Here is an 11,830-nt window from a genome sequence, read left to right on the forward strand (position 1 = left end):
ATCATCCTGACTTCTGTCCTGTCACTGGACTCTGATGACTCCAGAAGAGAGGGAGGAGCCCACCGTATCCCCTTGACAAGATCTTCCTTGGTCCTCTGGTGAGGTCTTTGTTGTAGAATTGACTCAAGCTCACTGTTGATTCACACTTCTCCATCTTTAGTCACAGACTTGGGCTTAAATATTTGGTCTTTCGGAAGGGCCTACACAAGAATCAGAAAAGGCTGAAGACAAAGAGGAGACCAGACAAAAGGGAATTACTGGGAGAGAGAGCATTGAAACATGGTATCCTACAGGAAACCATACAAGCCCCAGAGACAGCAGTACATGGCAAAATAGTGAAGAGTCCCTGGGCCAAGCTGGGAAACGTAGGAGCCTGAGACAACAGTAATAAACTAGTAGCAGCCAAGCAGTGGAAGACCTGGTTTAAGCAAGGAGCTTTGGGGGCTGGTTTAGCCAAGGAGCAATGAATCACCAAATCATGAAGAGAGAAAGCAAACTAACCAGGTCTTTCTTGGTTAAGTGAGTCATGGCCAGAATAGTCCACTCTCCTAGAGTTTTTTTCTCTCTGTTGTTGGGGTAGTAGAGAGCAGGGAGAAGATGCCATCACTTTGGAATAACTATAGAGGTCACTGAATATGGTGGGGTTCACTATAGGGGTGGGTTGTGGGACACTTTATGAATCCCAAGTGTTTTTGCTTTCAGGTAAAAAGGCAATTCAGGAAACGAAGTAAGTCTGGAGGAATATGTATGTCCCTAGGCAAGGCCCAGTAGAGACAGAAGGAGGACTGGCTTGATTATTTCTTACATAGGTATTTTGTGTTTTCTATCTGGGAAAATAAAACTTGTCTTCAATTTAATTCAACATTCATTTATTGGGAACCTCTTATTTAATGTTTTGTCAGCCTAACTGCCTGCATAGGAGCTGAGGGATCTTTTTCTATTTGGTGGAAAACTACATATGAGACAAATTCTAATACTCCCAGGGGAAAAGCCTTGGTAGGGTCATGAGCCAAAAAGAGATCTTAGAGAGAAGCTCCCAATCCATTTAAACCAGAGCTGCTTTTCCACAATGCCCCATTCCTTTTTCCTAAGGCTCCATGGAATAAGTCATTGCTGTCCACACAATACTTCATCATTGATCACACACATCAGGGAAATCCTGCCTTGGCAATAAAGCAAGAGGCAGGCAGTTCAGAGAGACAAATGAGACACCACGAAGTAGGACTCCACTCTCCCAGGAAAGGTGAAAGGACAACCCCATCCCAAGTCGGTACCATGCACCCAGAGCCCTCAGTAAGGACACAGACTTTTTGGCCCCCTCCACTCTGCATCTGCTGCTCTGCCTGGCTTGACTCCGTGAAACAAGATGTCTTTCCCAGGATAAGCCATGCTTCTGACTCAACTATCCCCTCAGCATCTTCTCCCCTCTGATTGCAGGGCTGGAGGGTGTAGTACCAAACTCCTCCCAATGACTTCCTTTATAGAGGGCAGAAAATCCACCTTTGGGCCCACTCTACTCTGCATTTGCTGCTGTGGCTGGTCTCAGCTCCACAGAATAAGATGCCCCTGTGCTAGGTACCACCCTGGTTTCACACACACCCTTTCTTGCCTCTTTTTGTGAACTGCAATCCCCTGTTAGATTGTAAACTCCCTGAGGGTAATTAATTACAATTATTAATTGTATCCCTAGGACTTAGCACAGTGCCTGGCATTTAGAAGGTCTTAATCAGGTCAGAGCACTAGACAACCATGAGGAGAAAGGCAAGAAGAGAATGACATAGAACCACTGCCCACATTAGAAGGAGTGACTGACCATCTACCAGCTGGATGCCATGGACACAACAATCCAAGGTGAAGAAATAGCTTGCCCATCATTTCCATCCCACAGATGCACCATTGAGCAGTAAAGAAATGGCTTTCTGCCCAATTGTATGCCCATAAATTTGACAATCTTAGTGAAATGGATAAATATTTACAAAAATATAAATTGCCCAGATTAACTGAAGAGAAAGTAAAATGCTTAACCCCATCTCAGAAAAAGAAATTGAACAAGCCATCAATGAACTCCCTAGGAAAAAATCTCCAGGGCCAGAGGGATTTACAAGCAAATTCTATCAAATATTTAAAGAACAATTAATTCCAATACTTTATAGACTATTTGGGAAAATTGGTGAAGAAGGAGTCCTACAAAATTCTTTTTATGATACAAATATAGTACTGATACCTAAATCAGGAAGAGCCAAAACAGAGGAAGAAAATTATAGACCAAGTTCCCTCATGAATATAGATGCAAAATTTTAAATAAAATGTTAGCAAAAAGATTACAGTAACTTATCATGAGAATAATACACTTTGATCAGGTAGGATTTGTTCCAGGAATGCAAAGCTGGTTCAATATTAGGAAAACTATTAGTATAATCAATCATCTCAACAACAAAACTAGTAGAAACCATATGATTGTCTCAATAGATGCAGGAAAAGCTTTTGACAAAATTCAACAACCATTCCTATTAAAGACACTCGAAAGCATAGGAATAAATGGAGTCTTCCTTAAAATAATAGCATCTATCTAAAACCATCAGCAAGTATTATATGTAATGGGGATAAGCTAGGAGCATTTTCAATAAGATCAGGGGTGAAACAAGGATGTCCACTATCACCTCTGTTATTCAATTTGGCACAAGAAACATTAACTCTAGCCATAAGAGAAGGAAAAAAATAGAAGGAATTAGATTAGGCAAAGAAGAGACTAAGCTATCACTCTCTGCAGATGATATGATGTTATACTTAGAGAATCCTAGAGGATCAAGTAAAAACCTACTTGAGACAATAAATAAATTTAGCAAAGTTACAGGATATAAAATAAACCCACATAAATCCTCAGCATTCCTATATATTTCTGATGAAGTCCAATAGCAAGAAATAGAAAGAGAAATTCCATTTAAAGTTACTGTAGATATTATAAAATATTTGGGAGTTTACCTGCCAAAACAAACCCAGAAACTGTATGAACACAATTACAAAACACTTTTCACCCAAATAAAGTCAGATCTAAATAATTGGAAAAAATATCAGTTGCTTGTGGTTAGGTTGAGCCAATATAATAAAAATGACAATTTTACCTAAATTCATTTACCTATTTAGTGCCATACCAATCAATCTACCAAAAAAATTATTTTATAGAGCTAGAAAAAATAGTAAAGAAAATTCATCTGGAAGAACAAAAAGTACAGAATATCAAGAGAATTAATGAAAAGAAATGCTAGGGAAGGTAACCTGGCCATACCAGATTTTAAAGCAGTAGCCATCAAAACCACTTGGTACTGGCTGAGAAACAGAGTAGTGGATCAGTGGAATAGATTAGGTACACAAGACACAGTAGTCAATGATTATAGTACTCTACTCTTGATAAACTCATAAACTCCAGCTTCTGGGAAAATAACTCACTATTTGACAAAAACTGCTGGGAAAACTGAAAAATAGTGTGGCAGAAACTGGGCATAGACCAATATCTTACACCATATACCAAAATAACATCCAAATGGGTTCATGATCTAGATATAAAGGCTGATACTGTAAACAATCTAGGAGAGCAAGGAATAGTTTACCTGTCAGATTTATGGGGAAGGGAAGAATTTCTGACCAAACAAGAGATAGAGAACATTACAAAATGCAAAATGGATAATTTTGATTACATTAAATTGAAAAGGTTTTGTACAAACAAAGCCAATGTAACCAAGATTAGGAGGGAAACAGAAAATTGGGAAAGAATTTTTACAACTAGTGTCTCTGATAAAGGCCTCATTTCTAAAATATACAGAGAACTGAGTCAAATACATAAGAATACAAGTCATTCCCCAATTGACAAATGGTCAAAGGATATGAACAGGTAGTTTTCAGAGGAAGAAATTAAAGATATCTATAATCATATGGAAAAAAATGCTCTAAATCACTGCTGATTAGAGAAATGCAAATCAAAACAACTCTGAGATACCACATCTCACTTGTCAGATTGGCTAACATGACAAAACAGAAAAATGATAAATGTTGGAGAAGATGTGGGAAAATTGGAACACTAATACATTGTTGGTAGAGTTGTGAACTGATCCAACCAATTCTAGAGAGCAATTTGGAACTATGCCCAAAGGGCTATTAAAATGTGCATATTCTTTAACCCAGAAATACCACTTCTAGGGTTGTATCCCAAAGAGATCAAACAAATGGGAAAAAGACCCATATGTACAAAAATATTTATAGCAGCTCTTTTTATGGTGGCAAACAATTGGAGATCAAGGGGATGCCCATCAATTGGGGAATGGCTGAGCAAGTTTTGGTATATGAATGTAATGGAATACTACTGTGCTATAAGAAATGAGGAGCTGATGGACTTCATAATAACCCAGAGAGACTTATATGAACTGATGCTGAGTGAGGGGAGCAGAACCAGAACATTGTACACAATTACAGACACATCATTTCTGTGATGACTAACTTTGATAGACTGGGCACCTCTCAGCAATGCAGGGCTATAAGACAACTCCAAAAGACTCATAATGGAAAGGACTATCCACATCCAGAGAAAGAATTACATTCTCCATGCAGATTGAAGCAAACTACTTGTTCTCTCTCTTTTTCATTTTTTTGTTTGTTTGTTTTGTCTTTCTTGTTATTTATTCCATTGGTTACAATCTTTCTTTACAACTTGACTAATGTTTAACGTTTAGATATTTGTAGAACCTATATCGGATTGCATGCTACCATAGGGGGAGAGTGAGGAGGAGAGGAAGGGGATAAATTTGGAATTCAAAAGCTTGTGGAAATGAACATTGCAAACTCAAAGTAAATAAATAAATTTGCAAAAAAAAAAAAAAGAAAAGGTCTTCTGGTTGGCTGCTGACCAAGAACTGAATGTGCATACAAAAAGTCAAATAATCTTTGGGGGTGGAGTCAAGATGGTAAAGTAAAAAGTCAAATGATCTTCTCTTTCCTGGTCAAGATTGAGGAAAGTACTTCTGTAAGCCTCTGGGTGAGGAGAGAGAGAGATGGTGCCAATAGACTACACCCCACCTGGGGCTGATGATGTGAGGCAGCTATCAAGACATCATATCCTTCAAGCAAAGATGGGAATAGCCTAGTGAAGGAGCAACCACATTGGCATACCCAGGATGGCTGCCAGCACAGGTTTTTGGATTGGCTAGGAAAGATAACTGTTCAAGGGATCAACAACCTCTTAAAATTAAATTTATTAGTTCATGGGAAAAGTCAGCACCCTGAACTTCAGTGAAAATACAAGCAGAGAAATAAAGATCAACAGACAGGGCTTCTACCTGTCCAAGAAATTAGCACAGATCAATAGATCCAACTGTTTGACCACGGCTAATACATACATAGTTACCAGAGAGAGAAGCACCAACATATGAGTTTTTCAAAGTCGGGGGGGCTCCTTAATGATTACCCAGAGTCTCATCTGGTCAAATCAACAGAACACTCTTCCAATGAGTGAGGCCTAAAGAAAAATGCTAACTTTAGAGTATATATACCCTTTTTAGAGCCAGAGGGCATCACGACCCTCATAACTCAGTGACTAATTAAAAATTAACAAAAGGTGTGAAAGCTTTCCAACAAGCAAGCTTCCTTTAACTGACTCCAGGTGAGGCCTATATATATACATGGGCAGAGAAGATCTTATATCATATTAACATTACACCTAGTAGCCATACCACATTTAGCAATAAATTGGGTGGGGATGAATGCTTTGTAGCAACCTCTGTAAGCTTGTGACCACTCTTCTCAGGAATCTCTATACTATATAGAGGGACACCCAAGTTGGGAGCATGTTTTTGTATTTTTATTCTTGCTATATCTTCTTAGTCAATATCCCCTTTGTAAAGGCCAATTGATATTAATTAATTAAATGATATTATCACACTAATTGTGGGGTCAATCGATGATAAAGGGAAGATATTAACCAGCACTAGGCAAAGTGATATCAGGAAGAACACACACACCATAATGGGGACTTGACCATCAGCATTAAAAAGATCCCCTCAGGATAGAATACCCCTAGAACTCGGAGGAGATGTAGCCCCTTGCTCTTCGGCAACTCGACTTTCTAGGGTGTGTGAGTTGGGATAGGGACCCCCAAGATTTATATGACACTCACTTGCCTCTTCCATGTACTTCTGAAGGAAACCTATCAATATTCTAGAGGCAGCTGGATGGCATAGTAGAGAGAATTCTGGGTCTGGAATTAGGATTGGAGTTCAAATCCAGCCTCAGACAGTTAAGTTGTGTAACCCTGGCTTTTCTTTGCCTCTGTTTCTTTTTTTTTGGGGGGGGGGGCAGAGAAGGCAGTGCAATCGGGGTTAAGTGACTTGCCAGGGTCACACAGTTGGTAAGTGTTAAGTGTCTGAGATCGAATTTGAACTCAGGTCCTCCTGACTCCAGGGCTGGTGCTCTACTCACTGCACCACCTAGCCACCCCTGCCTCAGTTTTTTCTACTACAAAATGGAGAATAACAGCACCTACTTTCCAGGGTTGTTGTGAAGACCAAATGAGAGAATACTTGTAAAGTTTAGCACAGTTCTTGGCACATAGCAGTGACTTAATAAATACTTTTTTCTTTCCCATTTGTGCCTTTTATAAGTCTAGGAAACTTCACTCTCCGGTTCTGTCCACTGGGGAAGTATCAGTGCACTTTTATGATAAAGTAACTCAGAAAACACAGACATATTCCTCTCAGGGGCACTTCCATACCTCTCGGGTCCCAGCAACGCTGGGCATTTTCACTGGCTATCCCCAGTGCTTAGAATTCTCTCCCTCTTCATCTCCATCTCCATCCTCTTTAAAGTCTCAGCTCAATTTCCACTTTTAAAAGAAACTTTTCCCAATCTCCCTTAAAGCTAATGCCTTCCCTCTGCTGATTATCTCCAATTTATCCTGTATGTATGTTCTTTGCACATAGTTGTTTGCATGGTGGCTCCCATATTAGACTGTGAAGAGCAGGGACTTTTTTCTTTTTTTTTTTTATCCCCAGTACTTAGAACACTGCCTGGCACATAGTAGGTGCTTTTAAAATGCTTGTTGACAGACTTGTTGACTACAAGAACACACAACTCCCATATACCTCTGCTCCCAAACAGTCATTTCTAGTTCTTAGAGGAAGGAAAGCCTGTTCTCATATGGTCTCTCCCCATGAAGCAGAACACTCTGCTCTGTACCAATCTGTCTTTTGAACAGAAAAGGCCCAAAAGAAAGACCAAAAGAGAGCAACCTAGTCTTTTAACCTACTTTTACAGACCACAGGGAGGGGTGTCCAACCCCATAAGAGTCTGTCCTCACAAGTCCCAGACAATGGGTCATCTTGGAGACAGCCCATCTCTGGTGTGCCATCAATAATTTTCTGAGCACTCTCAGAAAAGTGATAGTGGTTCTGCCTGTACTCCATGGGGAGGTGTTCCTCAGATGCCTGTGTAATGGTAAGGGAATTTGAAGATCTTCCCTCCCCTTAATAAGCCTAAGTGAATTGGAGGACCTTCCCTGATTTGAAAATATACTCTGCCCCCTAAAAGGCTGAATATGGTCACATAGAGCCTCTGGTGGGAGGAGTGTGCTGAAGGGTGGAGCAGAGTCCAAAGGAGAAGCTTGCGTAGGTGAGGCTTGTTTTTCAGGAAGGGACAACTTTTGTTTCTTTGTAACTAGGTAGTGGTTCATGAGGGGTTTGATATTCTCTGACCCTGGAGAAGGCTACATATACCCTGAGGTGAGGTTTTGCTTGGGGGCTCACTTTGGGAAGAGTTGTGTAATTTGGCCACATGAGACTCTGGGAAGCCATTGAGCCCCTAGGTTTTGAAAACCCAGATGTTGGTGTTTCTCTCTCTTATAACTAATGCAGTATGTATGTGATGGTCAGGCAGCTAGAAGCCCTGTCTGTTGAATTGTGTTATTTTCTCTGTCTGTATTTTTTTGTCTGCTTATAACTTCTGTTTGTATTCTCTGAAGTTCAGGGTGCTGACTTTTCCTCCCTGACTAGGTAAGTGACATATGTTTGATTAAAGTAAGATTGTTAACCCTTTTTGAGTTTCCTTTAGAAAAGCAGATCTAAGAACCTGTGCTAGCTGCCATCCTGGGTATGCTAGAATACTTGTTGCTACAACCTGCAAACAAAAGCCCCTACCCTGTAATATCACCAAATTGACAGGGGGACTCATTAGGAACTTCCTTCCCTAATCAATGCCCTTCTACAGAACAGCTCATCTGATGCTCATACAACCTGGGGACCCCTTTTCCCTGGGGTTATAGTATAGATCCAGTAAGGACTTGCTTGGTAATCAGCACTGTGAGAGGCAAAGAGCTGTCCAAGATCAGGGTATTCATTAAAACCTTTCTATGCATAACCCCATTTGGGATAATTATACCCATTTTATAGTTGAGGAAACTGAAGCTCAGGGAAATGGTCAAGGAACAAATGAATGTTAGCTTCTCTAAGGATTCATTTCTCAATATACTTTTGCCTTGCTCTCCCATCCTGTAGCCTAGAAAAGTCTGGGAGTTCCTAGGTAAAGATGTCCCTCAGTCTTGTTTGCCTGCTTCCCATTTGTAATCACCATGGGTGAGAGGGTGAGTTGTTATTTCCAAGGCTGCCTCAATGTTTGTACAAGAAAAACTTGGCTGCCTTTTCAAGCACCTTCCCCCTAGGATGTTTGGAGCTGAACTTCTGTCCTGTGGAAGGTCAGATGAGGCCAACACAAGTCAAAACTCAATGCTTGTCAGAATCTCCTTCATTTTCACAGCATCCCAGAGATTAGAAAGAACCTCAGAAGTCCTCAATTTAGTGCAACCCACACCCAAGCAAGAGCTCGCCTGCGCTGCTGCATACCCAGCAAGCTTCCACCTGAAGATCTATGGTGAGGGGGGATACCTCACTAACTCCTAGGGAAGTCCATTCCCTTTCTGGATTCCTCTGATTATCAGGAAACTTTTCCTCCCAAGAAGCTGAAGAGGTTGAAGTTAAGCTCCCTGAGGACAGGGAGAATTTCCTTAAAATCCCGAGAACTCAAAGCAGTACCATGTACATAGTAGGTACTTAATAAATGTTGGCTGAATCAAATTGAAAAACAAAGTCTCATCTGTCTTTTACATAACAGCCTTTTTAATGTCCCCTCTACCACCACTCCTCCAGGTCTTTTCTTCTCTAGGCTAAACACGCCCAGTTCCTTCAGTAGATCCTTCAAGGGCATGGATATTAGTACCCTCTCCCAGATATTAATACCATACTCCAGATGTGCTCTGACCAGGACACTTGTTAGCCAACCTATCACCTCCATCACCTTCAGGATTAACTACACAGGCCCCAATCTGGCCTGGTCTGGCTGCCTCTTCCAGGACAAGGCTGCATGTTTACCATTCTGGCTTCTGGCTGTGGATCAGGAAGGAAATGCCATAGGCCGCTAAAGCTCTGGGCGTCAAAGACTGAATGAATCACCAAACAGCCTCGAAAGCTTTCTCTGTAATCAGCATAGTGAGGGGCACGCAGCCACCCAAGACCAGAGATGCTGCTTAAAGTTTAAAAAGAGCTTTCCAAACATAACTTTTTTGATCCTCATAACAACCCTGTGAAGGAGAAACTTAACCAGAACCATGTTATCATCCCCATTTTATAGCTGAGGTTCAGAGCATCTTGATTTTTGTGTCATGGACCCCCTGCGGGTCCCTTTGACATTCAAGTGAAACCTATGGACTCCTCAGTTTTTTTGTTAAAGCAATTGGGGTTAAGTAACTTGCTCAAGGTTACACGGCCAGTGATTTCTGGGTGTGGTGCTGAGTATCTGAGCCCGGGATTTGATCCAGGTCATCCCAACACTAGAGCCGGTGCTCTTACTCAATGAGCCACCTGGCCGCCCCGACTCCTCAGTTTTTAAATACATAAAACAAAGTGCGTGAGATTACCAAGAAGGCCAATTACATGTAAATAGTTTCTTTTTTTAATTTAAGAAGCATCTGTTAAGAGCCTACTATGTGCCAGACACTGTGTTAAATACTTTACAATTATTCTCTCATTTAATCATCACAACAACCCTCAAAGACAGGTGCTGTTATCATCCACATTTGACAGACGAGGAAAACGAAGCAGACAGAGGTTACATGACTTGCCCAGTGTCACATAGTCTGAAGCCTGCTTTGAATTCGGGTCTTCCTGATTCCAAGTCCAAGAAGGGACTTGGTCTCTCTATCTCTCCCAAGCTGGAAGGACAGCGGCCCTCACAGGCCCAATCCCAATACTGTTCTAGCATATGGGCATTCAGCTGCTTTGTTTTCCAGACCTTGGCCCATTTACCTCTCCTTAGGCAGCCTGATAGCCTTCCTCCACTGAAGCTCACCACCTGGCTTTAAACCTATGGCAGCTCAGAATTCCTGAGCCCAAGTAATCCACCAACCTCAGCCTCCCCAGAAGCAGAGTTTACACATGTGTGCTGCTACAACACAGACAAAATAATTTTTAAAACAAGTTCACAGTCCCCAGGTTAGTAACACTCGAAGGAAACTGGAATTCCAAGGGATAAAATGACTCAGGATCACAGATTAAGAATCAGAAGGGACTTCAGGGGCCATCTCATCCAATCCTTCATTTTACAGATAAAGAAACGGAGGCCCAGCTTGATTTAAGTGCCAAAGATCACACAGCTAGTAAAGTGTGAGAAGTGGGATTTGAACTCATGTCTCATCTGTTTCCAGGTCCCATACTTTTACCATCCTCTTTGCATTACTATGGAGCTCATTGCTAGCATATCCTGAACTGATTTAAGATACTCTGTCAAAAGTCAGGCTACTTAGGGAAGACCTGGTGGTCCCGGAGGGTCTGTCTTGCCAACTTTTTCACTGAGTCTCTTTGTGCCACCGTGATTTTCCTGCCCCACTCTGGACCTGTCCAGTCACCTGTTCTCCCTGGGGCTTCTGTCCCACCTGTGGCTGGCCCATGGAGAAGGGCATGGCAGCCTGCATTCACCACCCACCTTCGGCAGCCTCGATAGAGCACCACGGAGCACAATGGACAGATTCCTTCGCTGGGAGGAGGAAGCTTCTTTTCCAAAGGACAAGCAGAGAAGGTTGTTGATGCCTCCAATTCCCTGCCTCAGCATAGGCAGAAGGGGAAGTCAGGCCTGGCCAGACCACATTGTAAAATCGGAATCCAAACAGGGAACTCTAAACCAAGCTGGCCAGAGAGATGGCCTCATCCTCCCCACAGAGGCACAGTCAATTCCTTTTTCTGCCCGACCCCCTCCGCCTCCTTCCCCCCCACCCCCAACCATCATCACTCCTACAAAGGAAATTAGTCAAGAGCTGTGGTTTTAAGTTGCTTTAATAGACCAAAGGAAACAAGGACAGAATTCAAAATCCACCCAGAGCCAAACCTTCACTTCTGATTACTTTACCCTGCAGGGTGAGAGTAAATGTAGGCTTTAGAAATGCTAATGTCATAACTAATCAACAAATGGGGAGCTGGTGCCCAGAGCAGAGGCACAGACTTGGATGAAGGAAACTGTGGACCCTATGGCCTCCCTCCTTCCAAGCCAGAGGCATGCCAAGGAGGAATAATTGCTGATATTTCTAGAGGGCTTTATTACTTAATAATACTAACTGGTCTAGGAGAGTCACCTTGGTGTAGTGGATAGAGAGCCAGGCTCTGAGTCAGGAAGAGCTGGTTCAAGCCTCACCTCTGACACTGCTGGCTTTGTGACCCTGGTTACTTAAGCCGAACTTAACCTCTCAATGCTCAGCAACAACTTTCTAAGGCAACAAACTAGAGAGGAGGTGTCTTTCTGCATTGAT

The 11,830-nt window shown here is 42.0% G+C and overlaps 1 protein-coding gene across 1 annotated transcript in view; it reads right to left on the minus strand.

The window, feature by feature from the left end:
* Positions 1–11,203, minus strand: part of IRAG1 (inositol 1,4,5-triphosphate receptor associated 1) — a 151,475-nt gene extending 140,272 nt beyond the window's left edge. The window contains exon 1 of the mRNA XM_069091217.1: positions 11,014–11,203. The gene's annotated coding sequence lies outside the window, so the exon portion shown is untranslated. The remainder of the gene's footprint in view (positions 1–11,013) is intronic.
* Positions 11,204–11,830: the final 627 nt, after the last annotated feature.

The sequence above is a fragment of the Petaurus breviceps genome, unplaced genomic scaffold (genome assembly GCF_028583685.1).
Source record: "Petaurus breviceps papuanus isolate PSGF00001 unplaced genomic scaffold, PetGlider_PUasm1.0 188, whole genome shotgun sequence".
Classification (NCBI taxonomy): domain Eukaryota; kingdom Metazoa; phylum Chordata; class Mammalia; order Diprotodontia; family Petauridae; genus Petaurus; species Petaurus breviceps.